Genomic DNA, 11,543 nt, shown 5'->3' on the forward strand with positions numbered 1-11,543 from the left:
GTTAATTTTATCACGAGTCTAGTTCTATTCATTTTTTATTTGAGAAACAATTTAGTTGTTAATTTTATCAAACATTACAAATTCAATTATTTTTAAATTCATATGCTATCAACTAATTTATCAATTATCTGTCACTTTAGCAAATAGAATTTATGTGTAATATGTTGCTATGTCAGCACAAATACACTTTTCCCCTCCTCGTGTGATCGTAATCTTCTGATCAAGATCACAACGTCACTATCACTTGTTGATCACGGATAAAAAACATCCGTGATCAATGAATGATAGTGACCGTGTGATTTTTATCAAAAGATTATGCAATTGTCTAAATGATTTCCCTGCCAAAACTTATGAACTATATCCCCTATTTTTTATTTTCAGACGTTTATCGGGAACAATTATGAGTGAGAAACTAGAGAGAGAAACTGTGGGTGGGAATGGGTCCACTGGAACAAATGTGAGGGATGTTTCAAATGGTAAGGCGTCGGTAGTTTCAGGGACGGTGGCTACAGGGCGGAGGGTCAGCTTCAAGTATCTCGACAACAACTTTATCTCGTTTTTCTTCACCAAGTTCCCGGACGATACGAAACATTCGGAGCTGTGGAAGCTGCTTGCGTGTTATGGGCATGTGGTGGAGGTATTCGTTCCTAAGAAGTTGGACAGGTGGGGGAGGAAGTTTGGTTTTGTGAAATTTATAGATGTGAGGTTGCTGGAGGATCTAGAAGAGCGGCTGAGGGAGGTGTGGTTAAGGGATATCCGGCTGAAGGTCAACCGTGCTCGCTTTGGTAGGGAGGAGCAGAAGGAAAGGGAGGAAAGGAGAGTTTTGGAAGTGGAGGAAGACCTTGGAGTTACTACCATACCAGGAAAATCTTTCAAAAACGCTTTGACGTTGGAGAAGGATGATTTCCCGCCGCTACAAGGGGTGGTTCCTTGCTTGGATATCCTCCCTTCTGAGGAGATGCTGGAGTATCTCAGTTGGGCTGTTGTGGGAGACCTGGCTCATCAAATGGATGCGGTGGAGGTCAAACAAGCGTTGGTAATGGAGGGCATTCAAGGTGTTAAAGTTACTCAGATGGGGGACAAGAAGGTGTTGATGCATCTTGAGGGGCTGAAGGATATTGATCCGCTGAGAAATGGTCATTTAGAATGGTGGGACTCAATGTTCTGTAAGGTTAGTAGATGGAATCCTCAGATGGTTGCAGACTGTAGGGTGGTGTGGTTGCACATTCATGGCATTCCTCTTCATGTTTGGGATGAACCACTGTTCAAAAAGGTTGGCTCCGTGTTTGGGGAGCTCTTAGACTTTGATGATGATACCATTACTAGAAGAAGGCTGGATGTGGCCAGGATTCAAGTCTCTTCCAAGAGGAAAGGGGTTATTAATGATCAGGTGAATCTGAATGTTATGGGTGTCGATTATGGATTGTGGGTGGTGGAGGAGGGTGGTGGTAGAAGAAGGCTGCCGGAACATTCTGAGGTGGGCGGTGAGGAGACATCCTCTGTCGGTTCTCGTGAGGGAGAGTTGGTGGGGTTGGAGCTAGGGTGTCAGTCAGATGATGAGCCTATTCTTAGGGAAGGGGCTTCTTTTCATCAACGGTCTTCTTCAGGTCACTCCTTGAAGCAGACTGGTCAGGGTTCAGATGCAGAAAGAGAAGTGTAGGGTGACACTTTTGAGGTTTCACACTATAGTGGATCCTTAAAAGGGAAACATATTTTGCAAGATCCAATTTTGTGTGTACATGTGGAGGCTTGTGGTAGGGAAGTTGACTACAGGAAAGAGGAAATTGAAGTTTGCATCAGGTCTGAATGGGACAAGCGGGTGGGCACATCGGTTGAAGTGAATGTCAACATGGGTGGGGTCTCCCACGCGCCAGCTCCCTTGGAGGTGGAGCTCTCCAACGCGCCAGTGAAGTCAGCAGGGGGCCCCCTTCTGGTTCTGTGGGCCAGCCGGAACAGATTTGTGGATCTTCAAATTCTTTTGGGCCTTCAGCTTTTAAAGCCCACTTTTCTGGAGAGGTACAGCCTGCGCACAGTGGAACAGGGGGTGCAGAATCACTTTGAGGATCCTTCCCCGCCCTTTTTTCCTGGGGATCAAGCTGAAGTCAGCAGGGTGATTTTGCAGGAGGCACATCATGGTGACGATGCTGGTCCTTTTATCCCAGCGTGCCAAGGGTGGAACAGAACGCCGGTTAACCATCACATTAGATTTCTTTCGGATGAATCCGATATTTCGGAATTTAGTGATTCTATTGAGGAGCTCGTGGGTGATGACCAAAGGGTGTTGAAGTTGAGAAACAGAAATAAGAAAAAGTCCTTGTCTTTGGCTAAGAAACATTCGGGGGCGGATCAAGAAGCCCAATTGGGAGGAAGTTCTAAAAGGTCGAAAGACGATAAAAGAAGATATAATGTTTGTTCGTCTCATAGAAGGACGGTGTGACATCCGGCAGAAAGGGAGGGGGATTGGAGTGAGGAGGATGGTGTGGGTAGAGGAGGTGGACAAGCACGATCTTGGGATGCTAGAGGTTATTATGGTTCCGGTGTTAGGCGTGTCTTTGGTAATAATGGTGAGGTGAGTCAAGACTCTCATTTGCGGAGGGAGTGTGGTAGAGGGAAGCAACTCAAAGTGTGCAAAGAAAGTTCTTGTTACTCAAAAGGAGGCGGGGGTTTCTTATACCATGAAGGAAGGTGGCATTATTGATAAGCTTGTCGACCTTGAAGATAAGGCTTTGAAGGTTAAGACTAGTAGGGAGGTTAAAGAGGTGGTTTTATGATTGTTTCAACGTTTAATGTGCAGGGGTTGGGTGGTAGAATCAAGAAGAATAAGATTCGAGAACTTGTGAGGCAAAACAAAATTTATTTTTTGGCGTTACAAGAGACGAAACTAGAAGATGTAACTCCTTCTTTATGTTTTTCTATTTTGGGAAGTGAAGATTGTGATTGGTTGTTTAGACCTTCGGAAGGTAGTAGTGGTGGTATTATCTCTATTTGGAGGAAATCTTGTGCGACTTTGGTATCCTCCTTTCAAGGTGAAGGGTATGTGGGGGCTATCTTGGAATGGGGGGTTGACAAGGTTAAATGTATGATTATTAATGTTTATTCAAAATGTGATTTACCGGCTACGAAACGTTTATGGGAGAATCTTATAAGGGAGCGGAACGATAGGGGAGGTGGAGTTTGGTGTATCCTTGGCGATTTCAATGTGGTGAAGAGAAGAGATGAAAGGAGAGGGGTTAATGTGAGGGCTACTTCGACGCAAGTTTTGGAGATGTTCTTGTATAATTCTTTCTTGGGGGATATGGAGTTGGAGGATCTAAATGTTTTGGGTCGCCGCTTTACTTGGTACCATCCCAATGGGAGATCTATGAGTAGGATTGATAGAATTCTTGTTTCGGAGGAGTGGGGTCAAGTGTAGGGGGAGTATGCTCTTTGGGTGTTGCCGAGAGATGTTTCCGATCATTGCCCTTTGGTACTTAAAAATGGAGGGTGGGATTGGGGGCCAACACCTTTTCGCTTTAACAATTTTTGGCTCGAAAATAGGGATTTTAAAGGGGTGGTTGAGGAGGCTTGGAGGAATCAAAATGTCACCGGTTGGATGAGTTTTGTTTTAAAAGAAAAATTGAAGGGTCTTAAAGTCACACTTAAGGAGTGGAGTAAAGGGGTGTACGGTGGTATGGAAGATAGGTTGTTGAGGTTAGTGGAGGATATCAAGAAGCTTGACGAAAAAGGGGAGGTAGGTACGTTGACGGAGAGGGATGTTGGCCTTCGGAAGGAGTTGTTTGAAGAGCTTTGGAGACTCCTTAAGGCAAAGGATGCTTTGTTTGCGCAAAGGTCGAGATCGTGGTGGTTTAAAGAGGGTGATGCTAACTCTAAATTTTTTCATAAGTGCATTAAATTGAGAAAAAGTAGGAACTCGATCAAAGCCCTTAAGGAGAATGATGGGTGGGTGAAACTCCGTTTGAGGTCCGTCGAAAAGTGGTAACTTATTTTACTAATCATTTTGCGGAGGATAGGTGGGAGAGACCGAGGTTGGATGATGTTGCATTTAAGAGTTTAACCGAAGGGGAGAATAGGCTTTTGGTAGCACCTTTTTCTTCGATGGAGATTGAGGAGGTTGTGCGGGAGAGTGATGGAGGTAAAAGTCCGGGCCCGGATGGTTACAATTTCGCCTTTGTTAAGGAATTTTGGTATTTGATCAAAGACGAGGTGAGAATTATGTTTGACCAATTCCATGCTAATGAAGTGTTGCCTAAAAGTATGTTGTCGTTTTTTGTGACTTTGATTCCTAAAGTTTCCTCTCCGTTGGAGTTGAAAGATTTTAGACCAATATCCTTGCTAGGAAGTTTGTATAAATTACTAGCTAAGGTGTTGGCGAGAAGACTTGCGGGTATCATGAACTCTATTATTTCTTCTTCGCAATCGGCATTTCTTAAAGGTAGACACTTGGTGGATGAGGTTTTGGTGGTGAACGAAATTGTTGATTTTGCGAAAAAGGCTAAAAAAGAGTGCCTTATTTTTAAGGTGGATTTTGAGAAGGCCTATGATTCGGTGGATTGGAGCTTTTTAGAGTATATGATGTTTAGGGTGGGTATGTGTGACAAGTGGGTGGCGTGGATGAAGGTTTGTGTTTTTGGTGGGAGTATGTCCGTTCTTGTTAACGGTAGTCCGACGGAGGAGATTCGTATTCATCGTGGCCTTAAACAAGGGGATCCACTTGCACCTTTTTTGTTCCTTTTAGTGGCGGAAGGTTTTAGTGGTTTGATGAGAAATGCGGTGGATCGTAATCTATTTGAGGGCTTCACTTTTGGTGATAGTGGTTTGGTGGTGTCGCATTTGCAATATGTCGATGATACTTTGTGTATAGGCAAGCCAACGGTTGATAACCTTTGGGCTATCAAGTCTCTTCTTAGAGGCTTTGAGATGGTCTCCGGCCTCAAGATTAATTTTTTCAAGAGCTCGTTGATAGGTGTTAATGTGGATAATGAATTTATGGAGATGGCGTGTAATTTTTTGAATTGTAGCCAAGGGAGTGTCCCTTTTAATTATTTGGGCCTTCCGGTGGGTGCTAATTTGCGTAGTATGTCTACGTGGGAGCCGTTGGTGGAGAAGCTTAGCGGAAAGTTGAATACGTGGGGTCATAACTATATTAGTTTTGGTGGGAGAATTGTTCTTTTGAATGCGGTGCTAAATGTTATTCCTATCTTCTATTTGTCTTTCTTGAAGCTTTCGGTACAAGTATGGATGAGGTTAGTGGGCATTCAACGGGAATTTTTGTGGGGTGGAGTGGGAGGGGACAAGAAGATTAGTTGGGTTAAATGGGAGACTGTGTGTCAATCCAAATCAAATGGAGGGTTGGGGGTGAAAGATATTCGGGTCATGAATATTAGTCTCTTAGCTAAGTGGCGATGAAGGTTGCTAGATGGGGATATGGCTCTTTGGAAAGATGTTTTGAAGGCTAGATATGGTCTCAATGTGGGGAGTTTGTTGGTGGGAGGCGGAAGTGGGGATGTGAGATTAGCATCTTATTGGTGGAAGGAGATCCTTAAGCTTGGAGATTTTGGTGAGGCTAATTGGTTTAATTCGAAAGTGGACCGGAAGGTGGGTAATGGGTTATCATCAAGCTTTTGGAATGATAAGTGGTGTGGGGATAGGTGTTTCCGTATAAAATATCCAAGGCTTTATTTGATTTCGACTCAAAAGGAGGCGTTGGTGGGGGAGGTGGGGGAGGTGTCGGATATAGGTATGATTTGGAATTTCACTTGGAGAAGGCATCTCTTTATGTGGGAAGAGGAGGTTCTTGTTAGCCTTAAGGAGGATTTGGAAGTGGTGAGGTTGTCAAATCTACCCGATGTGTGGAGGTGGAATCTTGAGGAGACCGGGGTGTTTACGGTGAAATCGGCATATATGAGGTTGGAGGGGTTAGTTCTTGGTGAGGTGTTATGGAGGGAGGAAGAGAAGAGGGTCTTTGATTTGTTGTGGAAGGTTTCGGCGCCCTCCAAGGTGGTGGCTTTCGCTTGGAAGGTCTTTCTTAATCGTGTTCCGACCAAAACAAATCTTGCTTTGAGAAATGTGTTACCCCCGGATGTGCCTTTATCATGTGTGTTATGTAATAGAAGGGAAGAAAATGTTCTCCATCTTTTCCTTCACTGTGATGTGGCTTAGGCGGTGTGGAATAAGTTGATGTGGTGGTTAGAACGCGTATTCATCATCCCTCCCAATCTCTTCATCCATTGGGAGTGTTGGTTTGTGGGGGAAACAAATAAGAATGTTAGGAAGGGCTTGGGGTTGATTTGGTTGACTACCGTTTGGGTCTTGTGGAAAGCCAGGAACGATAAAATTTTTAATGATTTAAATTTTAAGGTGGATAAGTTGGTGGAGGATGCTAAAGTTTTGGCTTGGAGATGGTTGTTGAGTAGGATGAATATTCCGGTGTGCCAATTTTTTGAATGGAGTTGGAATCCTCTTTGGGGTCTTCGGAGGGTTTGCACTCGGGTGTGATTTTGCAAGCTGGGGGGTTTTTGGTGTTTCGGCTAGCAGCAGCATGACTGGTTGGTTTCTGGTTTTCTTGCTGTCCGTCTTGGTGTTGTCTGCTGCCATGTCTGCCGTGCTTGCTGCTCGCAGAAGCTGGTGCAGCGGCTGCTTGTGTTTTCTGTGCTGCTGGCCGGTAGTAGCCTTATCTATTTCGACGGGTGCGACTTGTAGCTTGGTTGGTTGCTGCCTTTTGTTGCTCATGGGCATGTTTTGGTGGTTTCGTGGTGAGGCAGGGATATGCTTCTGATATCTCACATGTATATGTCGGCCTCACTTACGGTTTCTTGCTTTAGGGTGTTTATGTTTGAAGGTTCGTTCCTTTGTATAGGGGTGGTTTTTTATAGGGGTTTTTGTTCGAGCCGCATTATGTATGGCAACCGATTTTCCCTTCTTTGTATTTTTTTCTCCACCCAAGCTTGTTAGTGCGCCTTGCACGGGCTTGTTGGTAATAATTTTTTGCCGTTTCAAAAAAAAAATGAACTATATCCCTATTATAAAAGGATCTCTCCTTTTTGGAGAAACTTAGATGCATGTTCATTTTATCATCTCTCACTCGCCTCTCTAAACCCGACTTGAGAGTTGAAGTATTTGCAAATATCACCCTCGTTGAAGACTCTTGTATCGTCGTGCTCCACTATCATAAAGCTACCTTGGCCAGAACTTGATCAAGTACAATGAACTATAAAGAGGAGTATTAGTCGAGTTAGGTGTGTGTCTACCCTAAAACCAGGGCATTGATGGTCGAACTATTGTGTTGGTCCTATATGCGGTCACGTGGTCGGCATATTTATTTATGACTGAATTTACCAACTGCACTATCCAATTTGTATGATGTTATGCTAGAGATAAAAATATTATCAATATGAATATATTCATACATTACACAATTAATATGTACTTGTCAGCAAAAATAATGTCACAATATACCTTGGAAGTTGAACTTTTCTTTTGTCAACTATGAGACCTTAAAGAAGCAATAGGCATGTGGAAAGAAAATAAGACTAGAACGCCGACTTGTGTTGAAGCACGGGTCATATTGCAAGTAAATTTAAAAACTTTTATAAGATGTCAATGAAATAAGTCATATAATAAGTCTTTACATTAATCATACCATGTGAAGGATTTTAATTCAGATAAATAATACAACAACACAATTTATGATATGTTACGAAACACTTCTCGATAAACCACATTTGATGTTACATCAGTATCTTTCACCATTGACTTGAACTTTAGCACTAAAGTTCTCCTAACAGTCGCATGCATTCTTCCAACCTACATAAGATTACACAACAGAATTTAGATCGCTAACGAATAGAAAGATCAGATGAAATCAAACTTACGAAACACTTTGTCTAATTGTTTTATTTGATGTATTTATCTTTGAGTCTTGTTAACAAAGGATACTTGTTAACAAAAAAATCTTTGAGTCTTGTTAACAAAGGATACTTGTTAAAGATTTAAAAATAGAAAGGATCGATAACGTTTTGCTTTTTGATGTTTCATGTAATACATAATCTCAAAATAAAATTTTTATTTTAAATTTCTAATCAAATGTCTTTAAAATACTTGTTTGCATTTCCGTTTATTTTTTTAGCAAAAGCATAGTTGAAAGAGAACAGAATACACACTAAAAAAATTAGTTGTTAGTTAACTTTACACCGTTGTTCATTAAACATTGATTGAATTTTTTAACTACCAAGTGGGAAGGTTAGTGTGATCAAATTAATGGAAAGTTATATATGAATTATGAAGCCTGATAAAGATATGTGTAAATCCAATTTGTCAAAAGCAAAAAAGCATCACGTTAGTTGCAGAACTAACTAATAATATTCAATGTCATAGAAATTGATAACTGTCCAAAAGTAAGAAAGAAACTAGACACAACTACCAAATGTATTTTTGATTGAAAGGCAAACCGCATACTTTTCTTCCTTCATACACAACTTAAGAAATTGGAAAAGGGAATGGTGAGGTTTGAGAGTCCAATATAATAAGCTTTGCAAAATGTAAAGATGATTTCTCTTTTGTACAAAGGAGTTGTTTGAAGGAATGAGACATCCAACTTATAAGTTTCAACTACTCATATATTATCATATATATATCGAGAAACATATTTGAAATTTAATGAACACATTTTTTTTTTATAAATCTGATAAATAAAAAAGAATAGAGGAAGAGGGATATTAGTTACTCACAGTGTAAAAAGTTTATACCTAGATGTAGGGCTGGAAATGAGCCGAGTCGAATCGAACTTGTCTGAGCTCGACTCGTTAAGAATTGCCTTGGTCCGAACCTCGGTTCGAGCTTGACACGAATTTTTTTTCAGCTCGAGTTTGGCTCGTTTAAAGTTCACGAACAGTTTGGTTCAGCTCATTAGGTTCAATTCGTTTGTTCAAAGCACATAATTTTAGATATAAAAATAAGTAAAGCCACTTGAACCACGTAACTCAAAAGTCAAAAAAATTGAAATTTTTTACGTATAAATTATATTGGAATTTATACCAGTTTTTAATGGACTGGACAAGACTATTATTACACATAGAAATTAACACCGGTATGCAACCACCAAATCCAATTTTGCTTTCTTGTGTCATATGTTTCTCTATTATCGATAATCATATCCTCCATTTTTCATGCATGTTCCTATGCAGGACTATTTTAGTTTTGAAATCCTTAAAAACTACAACAACATTGTGCATGGCGTTGTCTATCAATTTTAATGTAGCTCATTTTTATCCTATTATTGCTAAGTGTTTGTCTTAGTTTTTAAAATATTATATATATGATCATTTATCTATAAAATTTAAAATATTTTTTTAAGTGTTATACATACATATATATATATATATATATATATATATATATATATATATATATATATATATATATATGTCGAGTCATCTCGTGAACCAAACGAGTCGAACTACATATATCTCAAGTTCAGCTCAATTAGTTGACGAACTTAATTTTCAGCTCAAATTCGGCTCATTTGGTTCATGAACCAAGTTCGACAAATCAATTGTCAAATCGAATTACGAACTTTAATCGAGTTTGTTTGGTTCATTGTCAGCCCTACCTAGATGTATGTAATCATATATTTTCGAAAAAATTATGAGATTACACACTATTGCAAAAAAAATACTTCCTCCGGTCACATTTATAAGCAAAATACAACTTTTTAGATTTATTGAATAACTAATATATTTAGTCTATATATTGATCAAATACATTAATTATTCAATAAATCTAAAATGGTGGTTTTCATTTATAAATGTGACTGGAGAAAGTTTAATTTAACATCTAATAATTTTTGTATATAGTTAGTCATTTAGTGCATAGCTATTGCACAATTTTTTTTTTTTATTTCTATAGAACCTAGTGAAACTTGTACAAATTAAATGATGGGAAATGGGAAATACATGTTTGAATATATCGAATGCTCCTACAACCTTTTATCACTCTTGAGCTGTGCTTTTGAGACAATTACTGCATAGTTTTTAAATGCATTTTCTGTAAAGAACAAAAACAACAATTACAACAAAGAGCGATTGGATAAAATAATTCATATTTCGTCTAACAAATGTTGTGAGCATATCAATTCACTAAACATGTAGAAATAAAGTTACAAATAATGCATTAAAAAACGAACATTTTATTCATTTTGGTCCATTATATTATCTTAAAATTCTTCTTCCATTACAATCATGATCTTTTTACCATCAACAAATCAACAAAAACATTGCACATGACAATCATATAATTTGGCTTTGAGATGTTCCTCCTAATGTTAATCTTTTTGTGTGGTGTTGTTTACTTCGCAATCGCCTTCTAAGGAAAAACAATTTGTTCAAGAGGGCGGTGATTTCAGCTATTGTTCAGTCTTGCGTGGGAGGTTGTGGTCACATGGAGGACGCGGCTCATCTTTTTCCTCATTCCGACTGGTTTCGTCATATTTGGATCGATGTTTATGATTTGACTAGACATTGACATGGATGCTCGTTACCGTATCCCGAATCACTTATCTCAGTTTAGTGTTTTGAGGGGTTTCTGAAAATACAAACTGATATACTTCATTTGATTTGGTGTTCCACTGTTTGAATTTCATGGAAAGAAAGAAATGTTAGAATCTTCAAGAATAAAGATTTTTTTTTTGAATGAATCTTCAAGAATAAAGATTTTTTTAGCATTCTTTTATAATGTTTTTTTTTCATTTGTTGACGTAACTGCACTTTTTCTTTACTTCTCTCTAGCACTCCTTAATTATGCGGGAAAAATAAAGTTGTTTGGTTATATAATTCAATTTTAGCTTCTTAAAAAAAAAAATCTTCTTCCATTCGAATATCAATCCAATTTTGGCTTTGTAGTTCAAATGCCGACAATTGAAATATTGGTAAGGAAGTCACGTAAACCCTTTTTGGTTACAAATAAAAGAAAAGAAATAAAAAAAAACCAAAAGAGAAACTACATCCTATGAAGATGTTCCTACAACATCTGCTGACAGGGCCAAAGATAGACAAGATAACTACTCAACGAGAGATCCCATATGATTAGCTCTCAACTTGACAATAATATTTGCAAAAGAATTTTCTTCTGTAAGAATGTGGTGACATGATATATCTCAATCCTTAACCAAATAATTTCAAATGATCTCCTAGAGGTTGGCATAATGATGGAACCTTCGTGTTTCCTTTACCACTAATTGAACAACATGGAGGGAATCAAAATACATATGACTTTCTTTAAATATATTTTCCAACAAAGAGTAAATCCTATTAACCCTTGGGTTCGTTAAGGCACTACCATCAACATTTAGCATAATGTGTCATTGTCACCATGTCGCCAACACACTTCCCTCAAAGGTCGTGGATAAGGTAAGAAATTGGAGCAACCAAATGCTAGCTGAGGATGTGTAGAGTTGGGAAAAAATTGAGGTAGTCATAGGCGTAAACAATTTTGGTTCTATCTTTTTTATGGTTAACCGTCCAACTCTCAGAGGGAAGAAACCATGATAA

The sequence above is a fragment of the Medicago sativa genome, chromosome 6, assembly GCF_051527215.1.
Source record: "Medicago sativa cultivar Bolivia chromosome 6, Bolivia_mono, whole genome shotgun sequence".
In the NCBI taxonomy this organism is placed as follows: domain Eukaryota; kingdom Viridiplantae; phylum Streptophyta; class Magnoliopsida; order Fabales; family Fabaceae; genus Medicago; species Medicago sativa.